Below are 17877 nucleotides of genomic sequence, written 5' to 3'. Positions count from 1 at the left end.
GTGACATTGTAAAAAGGGCATAGTGATTATGAAGGAAGATCTGGATAGCTCGAAATTTGTTCAGGACAGCAACACACCCTTTTTAATTGATCCAGAACCCGAAAATGTAAATTCACAAAATAAAGAAACCTGCATAATATGAGTTTAATGATGTGTATTCAGTAGTTTGGAAATACCATCCAGATCATTGTAATTAAGTGCTTCTATGTCTGTTAAGTCCACATCTACATCTTCTCCCAAGTCCTCATCTTCCCCCATTATTCTCATTCTGGAAAGAAAGCACTATAAACCCTATGCATAAGAAATAACAGGATAACAGAATGAAGTTTGAACTGCAACAAAAAACACGAATAAACTATAACCAATGAAGTTTTACCGACACAAGAATTCTATCGGCAAATGAACATATACAAACAGAAGAAAAAGATCACATACTCACAGGATGAGCCCCTTTACCAGATAATTCATCAAGGTCTGCCAGAAACGAATCATTCAAAGTTGCCTAAAACAAATGACATGCTGTTAGTTTGAAAGCTCATAAGTTGTTTAAGCTGCATAAAAGCTATAAGTAATTATATTATGCTATGAAGTTAGAATAAATATATTATGCTCAAAAGAGAGAGATATATAAGTACATACATAAAATTTAAAAGCTAAAATTATGAGAAATCTACATATAAGACTAATTATTTCCCCAAAAAGAATAATAATACCACTCAACGAAAGCAAAAATGAACTACATACCTGAGGTCCATACTCTTCAATTCCTGTATCAATGTTGTAGTTTTTTTCGAAAGTTATGGAAAACTCCAAAGAAACACATGAAGAACAAAATTAAAACTTAAAAATAAGCTAAAAAAAGAAAGAAATAAAAAACACAAGAAGAATATGACAACAAAATACTTTAGGTCACAAAAAGTATTAATTGTGATTTTATTGGTGTGGTTAAGAGCCAGCAACCTGTTTACCTGAAAGGTGAAATGGTTAGTAACCATGATGAACTAATGGCGAACTTCTTTGCACAACCAGATGCCCTCGCTTATGGGAAGACTGCAGAACAGCTGCTAAAAGAAAATGTTCCTCAGCTTCTTATTCCACATAAGACCTTCTCTGGAAATCGACCTTCTCTCAACCTTCTACTGCCTACGTTGAATGCTTACAACATTGGACAGTTACTGTCAATTTATGAAAACAAAATTGCTGTGAAAGGCTTTTTATGGGGTATCAATTCTTGTTATCAGTGGGGAGTGGAATTGGGGAAGTCACTGGCTAAGTTAGAAAGCAACTTCATGCATCTCGTAAGAAAAGTGAACCAATTGAAGGCTTCAATTTCAGTACTACAATAATGCTAACAAGATATCTAGAGGAAAGTGCTGATGTCCCCAAGGAAGATTGCACTATTTTACCAAAGATATAACTCACAACTGGGACAAAATCGTGGTCATTACTCGCTCTGTCATGAATGTACCAGTGTTTGTAATCGTTTGCCAAATTACCTCGCATCCAGATTTATTTTTTTTATTATTATTATTATCATTTTTTTCAAATCTCTTATGCTTTTGTCCCTTGTGAGTTCCTCTGACTTTTGTCCATTTCCACAATAATTAACATGCGTAATACAGAAACTAACTGTTTATCTGTAAAATGTGGATTTCCTGAGAAATAAAGATCTGGGTGCATTAAAAAAAATAAAAAATAAAAAAATAGAAAAAAATTAAACATCTTCAAAACTCCATAATACATGAATCACAACACAAGTAAAGTAAGTTTGGGCTACATAAAGAAGCGGATTCCACTTTGGCAAAAGAACTGATTTTTTGAAAACCATAATTTAACCCAGCAATGAAGAGCCGAAAGAAGACAAAAAAAATGCAATAATCTCAAACAATCCAGAAGTAGGGATGTAAACGAGTCGGGCCGAGCCGGCTCGCGAGCCGAAAATTGAAGTTCGGGCTCGGCTCGATTAAACGGACCGGGCTTTTTACGGGCCCGAACAAAGCTCGGCCAAAATTTTTTGGCTTGGGCTTTTCCGAGCCGGGCCGGTCCGTTTTTTACCCCCCTTTTTTTGGTTTTTTTTTTTTTAATTAAAATAAAACCTATTGCCGCCTAAACAGGAGTGAGTATGATGGCGTCGATAGAAGGGACAACTTTGGAAATGGCTGGTAGATTCTTCCTATTTTTCACAATAGCCTTTCTTATTAAAAGTACTATATTGCCCTTAATGAAATTATTTACAAGATCTATCTTATATTTTTAAGAAATTGTTAATCAGGTCCTATATCTATATTTTTCAATCTTTTGAACACCTTTAAATATTCTTTATGTTTTAATAGTTCTTCAAAGATTATAGGTTGGCCTTTCTTAGTTATATATCCATTAAATAATCCTTCTGAGATTTCTTAATATATATTTTTTCAATTTTTTCTTTACCAATAGGGAATATAACATCAGATTTTACATCTAATTTGAGCAGAAAAGAAACATCTTCTTCATCTAAAAATAAAATGAGATTATTTTCATCATTAACAGTGGAAGTGGATGCTTGTGAATTGTTCATTAAAATAATTAAAGCATAAGTATGTAAAGATAAGTAAATAACTTACAGTAATCAAGTGGAAATAAACAGGTTTTCCCTCCAGTATGCTCTTATAGATGCTTTGCATGTACTTAATCAATCTTCTGAATCAAGTAAAGATTTAAAATGTTTTTGAAATCATTTGGGTTCACAACTGCTTCCGCAAAAGGCTTTTCAATTAAGGTTGCATTTCTTATTCTAGAGAACTAGCCGTGTTTCCACAGACGCTATCTCACAGTATCCAGAGTCTCTGTTTTCACCTCTATCCAAACTCTTTTCAGAATCAAGTTCCTACTTGGAACGAAATTTTAAAAGATAACTCACACACAAGGTGCTACAATTTTTTGTTAGAAAACTGTCTTTTTCCCCTAAACCATTCATTAAAAACGAGTACTTTAGCATGGCTAACATCCATTCAAAATCAATATTTTGAAAATCTTTTAAAATCTCTATCTGTACTGCTGAGGAATCATAAGAAACTTAACGAAATCCTTTTATGAAAGCTTTGTTGAACATAACAAACTTTACTTTGATATTCATAAACTGAAATTGTACATGCTTACAAACTATATTTACATACATTTGGTACTCACCTTATGAAGTTTAGAACTCCATAAGTGATTACCTTATTACACGCTTTCCTATCTTCAAGCTATCTAATCTTTCTGAATACAAGTGGTGTATACAGATTACAAGAAATTTTTCTCTAATGTGTTATCAGAGAATAGAGATAGATTTTTCGAGATATCTTCCTTCTTCCTTCACTCCTCCTTTTATAGGAGAGTTTGGAATCTTATATGGGATCTATCCTTTCAATAGAAAGTTTAGATTGAGTTTGGCTCTGTGAAGAGCTACCTTCTCTTTTGATATCTTGAATATCTCTACTACCAGTAATAGGTTTAAGTATGTTAGGTAGCAAGGCATCTTATCTCCACCGAATTCTTCATTGTCTTCTTGCTATGTGGACCTCTCCTTTGAAAATTATGTGCCTTATCTTTTGAGTTTATCTGCCACTTGTGTCAATTAGTGGGTAGATGGTCACAATAATGGAGATTTTCTCATATTATTTCTTGTCTTTAGTAGCCACGGTTTTTCTTTAATAAATTTCTTTATTAAAGTAGTGATAAAGGGCTACTTCAATCACCATCATTTCTCCATTTTGGAATCAAAGAATTCTGCAGGGAATTCTTCATCGTTAAGAGATGCTTGGCTCATATCTTCAACAACACAGTATTCACAGTGATGATCACTGTAGTTCCAAAGTAACTTGCATAATTCCTTAGCCATATCTTCTGATCCATGCACTTGGTTGGATATAATTGCAGATAATAAATGGTCAAGATAACAAAGATCTTCCTCTTTAGTGGTCATCCTTGCACTGGAATATATAATATGATCTTCAGAAGGATAAACCCATATTTTTTCTTTCTCAGTGATTATCTGAGTTACATGTTCAAATATCTCTTTATACCCTTTGGCTCTTCTATAGGGCATCATATTAAGAATATCTTGATATCCATTTTTAACAACCTTTTGATTGGCTGGTAAAAAATGTTGATTTGTTAATCCCATTTTGATCACATGGAACGATGGATGCATATATTCAAGGACAGGATCCCATTCCATTGTTGCTGAATGGAATCTGATATATATATTTGTTGTTTTAATAACTTCAGTATATCTTTTAACAGCTTTCCTAATGTTGGCTGGAAGCTGAGCTATCTCCTTGAGATCTTTACTAGGATATATACAAAGTATATTTCCTATTTCAAAGCAATTTCGAACCCAGTTGGCTGGTGCTCCTGGATAAAAATTTATCTTGTTGTATTTTGAATAATGGAGAGTCTTCATCCACTTTCCAATCTCAAGATACCAATCTGATAGAATATTAAAAATAACAATAAAGAGTGTCACTTCTTCATGGTTATCTTTTTTGGGCATTTTTGCTTCATGGCATATCTTGACAATATCTTTGGGATCTATCCTTTCAATAGAAAGTTTAGATTGAGTTTGGCTCTGTGAAGAGCTACCTTCTCTTTTGATATCTTGAATATCTCTACTACCAGTAATAGGTTTAAGTATTCCCTGTGAAGGGGTTTCTATTACCTTCTTTTCTTTCCCTTTATCCTCGGGGAGAGCGCTAGTATTCACAAGTCCCTGCGAAGGGATACTAGGCTTGGTACAAGTATCTTCTGTCTCAAGGGCTATATTTTTGCCTCGAAGATTATCTTGGATATTTTGAATTTGAGCTTCCAAATAGGAAACTTTTATTTCAAGTATCTGGACTTTCGTCCTTAGTTGTTCTAGCTCCATCCCTGCTAAGATAATTAGGAAGAAAGTTAGTTTTACCTTTTATGTACTCAATGTCAAATTTGAAATATGAAAACCAAATTTGTATCCTAATAATATATCTATTATTAATAGATGGATCAACATTATTTTTTAAAAATGCTTTAACTTGAGTATTATCAGTTCTAATTAAGAACTTTTTTGATAATAAATAATCTTCATATTTCTGAACTCCTCTTTTTACAGCAATGAGTTCTTTTCTGTTTGTCTCATATCTAGTTTCAACTTCTTTGAATGTTCCCGATGTATAACCTGCAAGTATTTCAGGACAAGAACAATCTTTCTCACATTTATATTCTTTATGATTCTTTTTAACCTTTAACACTGCTCCCCAGTAATAATCTGAAGCATCAGTTTCCAAGATAAAAAAATCTTCTTCTTGTGGTATTACAAGTTTGGGTAATACCTTCAATTCTTTTTTAACTTTTCTTATATTTTCACAATCTTTTTCTTCCCAAGATCACATTATATTTTTTCTTAATTTTGGAAGAAAATAATTTTTCAATTTAGCACAATTTTCAATGAATCCTTCAGCATAATTCAATATACCAAGGAAACTTTGTAATTGTTTTTTATCTTTGATTTTTTCAGGAAATTCTTGAAATTTTTCACCAATATGAGATTACAACTGCAATTCTCCTTCTTTTATAAATAATCCTAAAAATTCAATTTCTGTTTTAGCTATCTCAGCTTTCTTTTGAGAGAGTGTAATACCATATTTTTTCATGATATAACAAAATTTCTCAAGATGCTCAATATGTTCATCAGTATTATTTGAATGTATAAGTAAATCATCTACATATGCAATACAGAAATGAGTAATTGGTTTAATTACCTCATCCATTCTTCTTTGGAATACCTGTGGTGCATTTTTCAACCCAAATGGCATTACATTCCATTCATATTGTCCTAAAGGATTGGGGGTACTAAATGCAGTTAGTGGTTTACTTTCTTCTGTAAGCATGATTTGCCAAAACCCTGACTTGCAATCAAATTTTGAAAATATCTTTTTGTTTTGTACTTGTTTAATAAGGGTATCCTTATTTGGCAAGTAATATCCATCAAACTTGGTTACTTCATTTAATTTTTTATAATATTATCATCATTCTGGCTTTTCCTCTTTTTATCTCACTATGTTTTCTAACCATAAAGGCTGGACTACTATGAGAGCTTTTACTAGGCCTAATTAATTTAGCTTCTAGCAATTCTTTTATCTGATTTCTAAATTCTTTTTGATCGTCAACACTATATTTCATAGGTTTAACTCTAACAATAGTATCTGGATTGATTAATTCTATTTTTGCCTTTACTTTATCAATATTTCATTTTTCTAATGGATTTTCAGAATATGTTTCAGAAATTTCTTTTTTCAATTTTTCAATCTTATTTTCTGTTGTCATTTTTAAGACTGTAACTGGTTTAAATTTTTCTGTACTCCAACATCCACCATGCTGGGTTGAGGAACTCTGATGGTTTATTTCTTTATATGCAATTGTAACAGCTTTATTTATTTTTGGTGTAAATACCTTATGTGCACAAGGTGTTGTGAACATATATTTATCAATATATTGTGTAAATGGTGCATATTTTAATAGGAAATTCTGTCCTAATAAAATATCACATCCAATTGTGGTTGACATATATATTGTATCAACAAATACGTCTCTAAAGGAAATTAGAAAAGGTACTTGAGTAGCATACTTGCTATATATTACCTTATTTCCACCTGCTGTTGTAGCAGTTACTACTTTCTTTGAATTATATTTCCAGTATTCAGATGACAGTACATTTGGTAAGCATAGGCTTATAGTACTTCCTGTATCTAAGTAAGTATGAAATTTAATTCTACAATAATCTTTTATATTGAGTGTAATTTCAATATATGGGCTCATGGGATTAGTATTTATTACTCTTTCCATGATAACAATGATTTCATATTTTCATCTATTCTTGGAATGATAATCCTCTATTCTTGGAATGATAATTGGATTATCATCAATAATTATCTTTAAATATCCTTTTATCATTATCTGGATTCCTCCTAATTCAATACATTTTAATTTGTTTCTTACATTTTCTGGGATTTTGGATAACTTTTGTTTTACCCATTCTTTTGTAATTATAGGTATTCTTGCTTTTCCTATGATATCTTTTATATTGATAGACATTTCTTTATAATTCATACTAATTATTGTTTTATTTACTCTTGGTAAAATTCCTAAAAATCCTTGATGAAATACATCTTTTTCCTGTAGATCTAGTATCTTCTTAGTGATTCCTGTGTAGTTTTTAATATCAAAAGTAATTTCTTGATTTATACCTTCTATAGTATCTTCAACTTCTTCAGTTGTTTCTATTTCTATTTCTGATTGTTTTATTTCTTGATTCATATATACTATTTCCTCACATTCTTCCTCTGATGAGGATGTATCCAATTCATAAATACTACTACATTCACTGCTTAGATCTTCAAAATATTCAATTGGTTCTATATCACTATCATCTTGAAATTTTTCATAAATTCTAAGAGTTTTTATATTTTGTCTATCTTTCTTTTTAGGACATTGAGGGGCAATATGTCATTCTTCATTACAAATAAACATCTACATTTTTTTATGTATCTTGGTTTAGATTTCTTATTCCAATTTCTTTTCTTGAAATATTTTTTATGTGGTTTAAAATTCATTTTACTGAATTTTTTATAATTTTTGAATTTTCTTTTATATTTCTTATATGGTCTATACTTCTTTTTATAGCATCCAAATTGTTCTACCTGGCCATTATCTTTGTAACAACATAATGAATTTTTTCTTATTTTATAGGCTTTCTTATTTTCTAGTGCTTCTCTACACCACATACTTATCATTCTTTTTGTAAATTCAATTCTACTTCCAAGATTATCTATTTCAACTCCTTCCTCTTTTCTTAGAGGTAATAATTTTTCATATTCTTTTAGTAACTTGATTCCCCATGGGAATGGTAACTTTGTAAAATAAGACCTTAAAATAGGTTTATTTTCCTGATAATCTCCTTGGTTTAATATATAGTATAATTCTTCAAATTTACATGTATATCTTTCTAACTCACACATATCACATATCTTTAGATTTTCCATTGCAATCATTCCTTGGTTATATTCTTCTTGTGTTCTTTCTTCTTCATTAGAAGTATTTCTATTTCCTAGAAATTCTAATATTTTCTCAAATCTTTTTAATATTTCCTGTATATTTTGTTCATTTAGGGAATTTCTATTATCTAATACTCCAGTTCTATTTGCTCCATATTTTACACCTCCTTTGATAATTTCTGGTAACTTTCTCCACCATTCAGAGACAGTTCCTCTAAATGTATGTTCTATAAATCCAAAAGCTGTATATGTTTCCCATTTGTTAAATTGTATAGCTAAATCTGTACTTTTTATCTATGTTTCAATAGCTTTATTTTTATCTACACAATCTAAGTCTAACCATATTCCTGTTGTGTGGATTGGTTCATTATAAGATTTCATTGGATTTATTTCTTTTATGAATTGTTTTCTTACATTTCCAGTGTATCTTTTCTGGGTTTTTCTATATTGATTAATATCAAACTTATTAGGTATCAGGGTACCATAAGGAAAATCTTGTTCTTCGTCACTACTGAATTCTACTTTTATATCATGACTTGAAGATGGATTAGTATTCATTTTTATATTCTCCATTTTTTCAGTTAATTCTTCTAACTTTTTTTATATTCTTCATACTCTTCGCCTGTTGATTCTAAAAATTTTTGTTCTATTTCTTCTACATCTGTAATCATATATTGTCTTTCCTCATGTTTTTTATTTTTTGTTGTTCTAAAATCTTGAGGGGGATTAATTATAATCCTATCTTTTCCTCTAAGATTATTATCTAATAATGCATTTCTTACTTGTAGATTATATTCTAGATTTTCTAATCTTTTATGTATATCCTCAAAACTTTCATTTGTATTCTTAGGTAAATAGGGATAACTAGGTTTTTTATGTTTTTTAACCTTTTCCAAAAATTCTTCAATTATATTTTCTTCATCTACTATATTCATCATAATTTTTGGTTCGTAACATGGCTCTGATACCATTTCGTCGGAGCGTGCAGCGGAGGGGTTAATATTTTTGAGCCAATTAGATTCTTCATAAGTATTTAAAATATCACAATAGAATTTATAAAATTCACTATTTTTTACCAATATTTTTTCTTGAATAATTATATTTAATTCTTTAATTCTTCTTCTTAAATTAAGAATTAATTTATATATATCTTTTTCCATTTTGATTGCTTCATCATCTATGGAATCATTTTTATTTTTTAGTTTTGGGTCTAAATATTCTATAAAGAAGTCTTTCAGATCTTCTTCCAAATAGGTTAATTCATTTTTTGTAGCATCTTTTAGGTCAATAAAATTTTGTAGAATATTTGGATCTAAATTTATTAAAGATTTATGATCTGTATTTTCTTGAGGACCTTTTTGAAGGTTTTTAGACATTGTAGTGGCTTTGGTTGCAATTTCTCTATTAAGGGTATTTTTGGAAAATTGATTGTTTGGAGACTAGTTTTCAAATTTTTTATTTTTTAGACTAATTTGGAAAATTCATCTTCTATTTAGACTATTAACCTGTATTTCCCTCGATAGAATGATTGTGTGGGGAAATCAAGTAAAGAGGCATGGGAGGTAGGCAGTAGAAAATGGAGAGTGACTGGAAGAAGAAAGAAACAGTCCCTTGAGTCTGCAGAAAAGGGATGGCGATGGCTTGTAAAATGGGGAAAGATTTTGAGCAGAAAAGGGAAGGGGATGGCTTGTAAAATGGGGAAAGCTTTTGACTGTAAAACGACGCAGAAAAGGGATGGCGATGGCTTGTAAAATGGGGAAAGCATTTGACTGTAAAACGACGTCGTTTTAGAGTCCATAGAAAAATAAAATTATGATATCGGCATGACGCAAGAGTGACGCCTTATGAACAGTGCAAGCAAGTTCTCTCTTTTATTTTTGTAGGGATATAATGAAGTAAAAATGTTATGAATTTTGTCATTTGTATTCGGAGATTTAAACTCCTGGCTACCCGTTCCTCACATGGGGTCGGGTCCTGTACCCAATAAATGTTCGAGACCCGTCCCTCATGTTAGGGACAGGTAATCCAGAGTGTAAAGTTCCGGATACCTATAGCAAAATCCAAATGTTGGACTATAATTTTTTTTCAAAATATTGTTTAAGAACAGTAAGGATATGTTTGATTCACTTCCAATTCCATGAAAAATGTTTCCATTTTTCACTTTTGTTGGTATTTGATAGGCATTTATTTCTTGGCAATTGGATTTCCAAGTTTGCTTGACACGATGACCATTTGCAGCTTTTCATTGAATTTGTTATCCCACTTATATGGTGGGAAATGGAATTCCAGGCTTTTTTTTTTTTTTTTTTTTTATAATAGAAACAAATTCTAAGAATTATTGTAAAAAAATATTTCATTTTAATTGACAACTTTCATGTCAAATAAAGTCAAACGAACACTAAAAGGTAGATGATTTTTTTATTTTTTTTTGCAATGAAAATAAATTTCTTCCCCAATACCAGTAAAATTTATCCCTTTAATTGACAATTTTTATGTAAAATAAAGTCAAACGAACACAAAAAATACTTTTATTTCAACATTTTTCATGTGAAAAATTATACCAATCAAACACAATAAATTACAATTCCAGGAAAATAATTTTTAGGTAATCAATTCCTTGGAATTCGTTTTTTTCACCCAAATTTTATCTTTGCAATCAAACGGACCCTAAATGATTCATGTTAGATATAGCTTGTTACATGAAAATGTTAACAATTTGTTGTATCTTCTAGTGATGATGTTGTCGGTCTTACTCCCTAGGGAATCCTTGGACTCTAATGTTTCTAAATGTATTTTTTTTCTTTAAACTTGATCCATTGGGTGGACGACTTTATCAAATATTGTCAATTGGCCTAGTCAAAGTCAATTACACCTTGCTCACATTATTAGGACCGAGCTCCCAAATTTATGGATAAAAATTAATGAAATTTATGGTCAAAAAATTGTGGACTTTGACTTTGATAAAAATTTAGATTATAATTTCTATGATATAAGGATGTATTTTTCAATAAAATGGCGAAGTCCAAGGAAACATTTTATGAAATGTCTTTATCGAAATTTTGGGAAACTTTGATTAGAAATTTCACCTCATTGTAGGAGTTTTTCAAGGGCTTGCTTGGATTTTGCTTTATAAGCATGCTTATTAGACTCAACTCAATTACCGACCCACTTGAGGTACTGGATTATCAAATTGCTGGTTGACCTCAGGGGTCAACGATTGGATAGGACGGTCTTATTTGAAACTTATTTAATAATTGATAATAACTACATTTTGATTTTATAAATTTGTATATTATATTTAAAAACATTATATTCTTCCCACTTTCTTTATGTAGAAATAATTTATCAACTTTTGTTATGTAGAAATGCCTGCCAATCCAGCTTTATTGATAATTTATTAGGTATATATAAAGAATGAATAATATTGTTTATCATCATGACGATAAATCAACGATGTATGTGGAGTAGTGAGATTTGGTGGTTTAATTCTATTTTCTCTTTTTTGAAAGCCCAAGATCAACTAACCAAGAGGGGAGTGAATTGGTTATTTGAAACTTTTTCGAAAATAAACGCAAGTATAAGCAAATAACAATGAATACACAAGATAACACGAAAGTAATTAGAGGAAGGGAAAAGAGAGTGCAAACGATGTAATAAGGAGGTTCGATCCAATCACGATTTACGTCCTCCGTTACCAAGCTCTCTGTCACGAGCAAGGCCTTTTTCACTATCTTTGATTGACTTGTGGTGCAATCCAACCCTTACAATACTTCTGGTGACTTAAAACTAAGGAGCACCGATCCTTTTACACGTTGAGCTTTCCGGGACCTCAACACGACCCACAATTCAATGAACAAGAAAATCAAGGTTACACTTGAAAAACTTCTCTCTTAACAAATGATATGAATACAATGAAATATTAAGAGAGAAGTAGGCACAACACTTCAATAAATCACAAAGAATATAGCTCAAGTGTTGTGTGAAAACCTTTTATCAAGATATATGATTTTTCACAAAGTTACACACTCAAAAAGTTTTTCAACAAAATAAATATTTTGATCTCTTAAAGATTGAGAAATAAGGTAGATAAGATCAATAAATAACTCTCTTTAATGCTCTAAAAATCTTGTTGGGAATGAGGCAACAAGAGAGGTATTTATAGCCATCAGACGGGGGATCCGGACAAGTGAAACGGACGTCCGCTCGGTATCCAGACGGGTAACTAGCCGTTGGTCACACGGTAAAAAAATTGACCGTTGAAGGTCACGTCCGGATGGGGTATTATTTTGCCCAATAATTTTACTATCTTCGTGAAAATTTTCCTTTAAGGTATTTGAACGGTTTTCTGTTACACTTCATATAGATAAGTAATTTCGTAAAGGTTTAATTGTGAAAATCAAATTACTTATCTTTTGAAAATAATTTTTATGCAAGTAAAGTTTGTTACGATAATTCCCGTGCATAAAAATTTGTTTGAGCTATAATCGATGCGAAGTATTAAAGTGTTTTACCTTTACATTTGAGTATACGAATACATCTATAGCTAATGTCTTCAATTCCTTCATCCAATGCGATTTGGTGCGTGAAAGCTTGATTTTCATTTCCTTGTTTGTAAATCTTCAATCTTCAATCTTGCTTATTTGTTTATCGTTTAGCGCCAAGATTGCATTATTCTCAATCTAGAACTTTTGTGTCATAAACTTGCAATAATCACTATCAATCACTTAAATTCAATTTGTTAGAATCAAACGCAATTTGTTTGTGATAATCAAAACAAGAAGTCAACCTTAGGTCAACAATTTCCCCCTTTTTGATTATGGCAAACAAGATGATTTTTGCAAAATAAATATTGAACAAATTGAATTGGCATCGAATAATCAAGAGCATAATTTTGTATATTGCAAGTAAAATTCCCCCTATCAACATGCATATAACATTTAATAATATTCCCCCTTACTAAGTTGTTCCTATGTTGCATAAACTTCTACTCATCTTCCCCCTTTTGACATAAGAGAAAAGAAATAATAGAGCAAGTAGAATTAAGACAAAACATTACCATATAGGAAGTCAACCATTTAAAACATAAAGAAGCAAAAGATGACAATTAACATAATAAAAATTGTAGGCAAGAAAGTAAACTAAGGGGCCGGAGGTGGGGGATGAGGAGGAAACCTAGCATAAAAGTCAGTGAAAAATGCAGCTTGTTGAGCCTGCATCTCAGCCTGTCGCTGCTGCATGTCAAGCTGCTGCAGCTGCTGCATCTCGAGCTGTCGGTCCTGGATAGCTATCTGCTAAGCCTACATCTGGAGAAGTAGGTTACCCATGCCGTCGATCGATGAGGTAAGAGAATCAATCCGCCCGTGGAGGAGATTATAGTGCTCCTCGATAAATGCGGAACACCCTCAGGAAGTAGGAGCGCTCGAGCCGGGAATGTCAGATGCGGGAGCAGGATCTTCAGGTTCGTCTTCGTCTGATTCAAGTTCATCTTCGAATGGGAGAGTGGATGGGCCGGAGGTCGGATCGAACCCTTTCGTATGAGCTACCCATTGCCCTTGTTCCTTTACTATCTTCATTCGTTTTAAGGTTTGAATGTTAATAGTATCGGTAGAGCGTAATTTTATAAAATCTTCACTGTCCAATGAAATGTTAAAGTGTTTAAAAATTTTTGTGAGAAGCATCCCGTAAGGTAAAGCTTTAGTGTGTCGTGATGCGTGCACAAGTTTCATAAGTCCAAGTGCAATAGTGGGAAAATCAAGTTTACGCCCGACTAAGAGAGAGTCCAAAATAAAGAGATCAAAGTGATTAACTTCGTCTCAATGACCTTTGCGGGGAAAAATAACATGCGCAATTATATTTTGTAAAACTTTGCAAGGAAGAGTTAATTGATATGCACTTAATTTTGTGATATTTTCAAAATCTTTCCCCGTGACTCGACGACATGCATCGGAAGGATCGTAACCTTCCACCGTTGGTGGAGACTTATGTAAAAATACTTCCAAATTACAAGGCTCAAGATTAAGAATAATACGAATTAGGGCTTTTGAAATTGTAAAGCGAACATTGTTAACAAAGCATGTGATCTCGTCGGAACGTGATGAAAAGTGCATTTTTTGATAAAATTCTTTCATTAGACGTGGATAAGCATGTTCTTCCATTGTAGCTACGGTTACCCATCCCATTCGTTCAAAACATTCCTCAATATGAAATGCAGGAGCTTCAATAGCAAAATCCATAAAATCAACATTCTTATCGATTAAAATTGGCGATTTTTCAAAAGGGTTCGGTTGCACCTCCGGCTCCAAATCCATTTCATCGTCCGATGGTGAAGGAGGTCATTGTGTGATCTTTTTTGTTCGCTTTCCTCGTCTGGAGCTTGACATGGTTGAAAATTTGAAGGAAAAATGAGAAATCTCCAAAATTTCAGAAAACCAAAATAAACTTCAAACTGCCGATTTCTAGGGTACTGTGTGGGTGAGCAAAAATTGTTGATTTCTTCAGAAAAATCAAACAATAAGATGAGTAGAAGAATGGTGGATGAAACACACTAACTTTTATGTGCAATTTTCACTAAAAATTTTCAAGTTTGAAGAAAGATTTGCACGAGATTCGAAGTCGATTTTTGAAGAAAAATTCCGAATTTTGGTGGGTAACTGTGTTCAATCTTTCGGGTTAATGGTTTATGAGTGAAATAGAAAGGATTGAAATAGAAAATTTCTGGGTTTGTGTCGAATTTGCAGAGAAAAATGCGAAGAAGATGAATAATTGGAAAGAAAAATGAGACAGTTTACGCGATTTTAAAATTGAAACGCCATTGTTCGGACATCCGGTACACAATCCGGACGTCCGGATGACTTCAATTTCAAAATTTTTATAAACGCTTTGCCAATCCAGACAACGTAGTCCGGCCCTTTTTTTTTTTTTTTTTGGGAAATGATTTGAGAAAGTGAAATAAGCATGCAAGAGAAAAAAAATTAAAATGTTTTAACACTCAATTTATTTCATTTTCTTCAAGAATACCTAAACCTCTTCGAATATAGGAAAAACAGTCATGCGCGAGAGGTTTTGTAAAAATATCGGCCAATTGGTCTTCGGTCTTTATAAATTCTAATTCAATATCTCTTTTTGGGTATGATCACGAAAAAAATGATGTCGAATCTCGATATGTTTAGTTCGTGAATGTAAAACGAGATTTTTAGACAAATTTATAGCACTAATATTATCACATAAAATGGGTATATGATCTTAAGTCAAATGATAATCACATAAAGTTTGTTTCATACAAAACTGTTTTTTTTTTTTTGGGAAATGATTTGAGAAAGTGAAATAAGCATGCAAGAGAAAAAAAAATTAAAATGTTTTAACACTCAATTTATTTCATTTTCTTCAAGAATACCTAAACCTCTTCGAATATAGGAAAAACGGTCATGCGCGAGAGGTTTTGTAAAAATATCGGCCAATTGGTCTTCGGTCTTTATAAATTCTAATTCAATATCTCTTTTTGGGTATGATCACGAAAAAAATGATGTCGAATCTCGATATGTTAAGTTCGTGAATGTAAAACGGGATTTTTAGACAAATTTATAGCACTAATATTATCACATAAAATGGGTATATGATCTTAAGTCAAATGATAATCACATAAAGTTTGTTTCATTCAAAGTGTTTGTGCACAACAACTAGCGGCCGAGATATATTCGGCCTCGACGGATAGTGCAACGAAATTTTGTTTCTTACTAGACCAAGACACGAGTGCAAAGCCTAAAAAGTGACAATTTCCGCTAGTGCTTTTACGATCAACATTACATCCGGCCCAATCGGCATCCGAATAATTAATTAAGTCAATATGAGTGCCTTTTGGATACTAAAGTCCTAAAGTTCTCGTACCACTTAGATAACGAAAAATTCTTTTCACAGCACTTAAATGTGATTCTTTAGGATTAGATTGAAAGCGAGCACATAAGCAAACACTAAATATAATATCGGGTCTACTAGCAGTCAAATAAAGAAGGGATCCGATCATACCTCGATATTTTGTGACGTCCACGGATGTACCTTACGCATCCTTATAAAGCTTTAGAGATGTACTCATAGGAGTGTTCATAGGCTTGATGTCATGCATTTCAAATTTCTTAAGCATGTCTAATATATATTTATTTTGATTTATGAAAATTCCTTCTTTCATTTGCTTAATTTGAAGACCAAGAAAGAATTTTAACTCACCCATCATGCTCATTTCAAATTCTTTACTCATACATTTTGAAAATTCTTCACAAAGATGAATATTTGTAGCACCAAAGATAATATCATCAACATAAATTTGAACTATGAGCACGTCCTCCTTATGAGTTTTTATAAAGAGTATCGTATCCACTTTTCCAATCGAAAAACTATTTGAGAGAAGAAATTTGCTCAATCGTTCGTACAAAGCTCTAGGAGTTTGTTTCAAACCATAAAGAGCTTTTCTAAGTTTAAATACATGATTCGGATACTTGTGATCTTTAAAATCAGGAGGTTGCTCAACAAAAACTTCTTCTTGAATGAATCCATTTAAAAAAGCACTTTTAACATCCATTTGATAAAGCGTAAAATCTTTGTAACATGCAAATGCGAGAAGCATACGAATGGATTCTAATCTTGCTATGGGTGCAAATGTTTCTTCAAAATCGATACCTTCTTCTTGGTTGTAACCTTGGGCCACTAATCTAGCATTGTTACGCACAATTATTCCATTTTCATCTCTTTTATATCTAAAAACTCATTTTGTTCCAATAACGGTTTGATTGTTTGGTCTAGCGACTAAGTCCCAAACATGGTTTCTTTCAAATTGATTTAATTTTTCTTGCATCACTAGAATCCAAAACTCATCAAACTTGGCTTCTTTGAAATTCTTAGGTTCGATTTGAGAAATAAATGCACAACTACCAAAGTGATTTTTAGAAGAGGTTCTAGTAGTGATACCTTTTGATGGATCGCCAATTATTAGCTTTTTGGGAAGAGATGGAGCAAACCTCCATTCTTTTGGTAACGAGGGATCACTTTGTTCTCCGATTTGTCTCTCTTCATTTTCTTGAGCATTTGACTTTTCTATGTCTCCATTTGGTGCCTCCTTATTTTGATCTTGAACTTTCATTTGCTCGAAAGGAGCTTCCAAACCTGCATCGTCATCACTACCTTTCACTCGATCAAATGAGTTAGTTTCATCAAAAGTAAGATGCATAGATTTTTCAACGACTAGAGTTCGTTTGTTAAAAACTATAAATGCTTTGCTAGTCGATGAATATCCTAAGAAAATTTCAATATCGGATTTGGAGTCAAATTTTCCCAAATTGTCTTTTGTATTCAAAATAAAACATTTACATCCAAAGACTTTGAAATAATTAATATTTGGAATTCTATTTTTCCAAAGTTCGTATGGAGTTTTAGTTTTCCTTTTGCTTACTAATACTCTATTGATAATGTAGTAAGCGGTATTAACGGCTTCGGCCAAAAAATATTTAGGCAAGTTATTTTCATTTAACATAGTTCAAGCCATTTCTTGCAATGTACGATTCTTCCTTTCTACTACACCATTTTGTTGAGGTGTTCTAGGAGCCGAAAAATTATGTTCATATCCATGTTCTTGACAAAAATCATCAAACCCAACATTATCAAATTCTCCATCATGGTCACTTCTAATAGTTGAAATAGAATAGCATTTTTCATTTTCAAGTTTCTTACAAAAATATTTAAACGTTTTCAAAGCTTCTTCTTTTAAGCTTAAGAATATAACCTAAGTAAATTTTGAAAAATCATCGACAATAACAAAAGCATAATGTTTACCTTCTAA

General features: G+C 31.9%; 1 pseudogene; it reads left to right on the top strand.

Moving 5' to 3' along the window:
• The first annotated feature begins 399 nt into the window (after nt 1–399).
• LOC111411248 lies at nt 400–1645 on the top strand (annotated as a pseudogene).
• The last annotated feature ends 16232 nt before the right edge of the window (nt 1646–17877 follow it).

Source organism: Olea europaea, chromosome 15 (genome assembly GCF_002742605.1).
Source record: "Olea europaea var. sylvestris chromosome 15, O_europaea_v1, whole genome shotgun sequence".
Taxonomy (NCBI): domain Eukaryota; kingdom Viridiplantae; phylum Streptophyta; class Magnoliopsida; order Lamiales; family Oleaceae; genus Olea; species Olea europaea.
The sequence above is the reverse complement of the archived record's forward strand: the minus strand, read 5'-3'. Positions and strand labels throughout refer to the sequence as shown.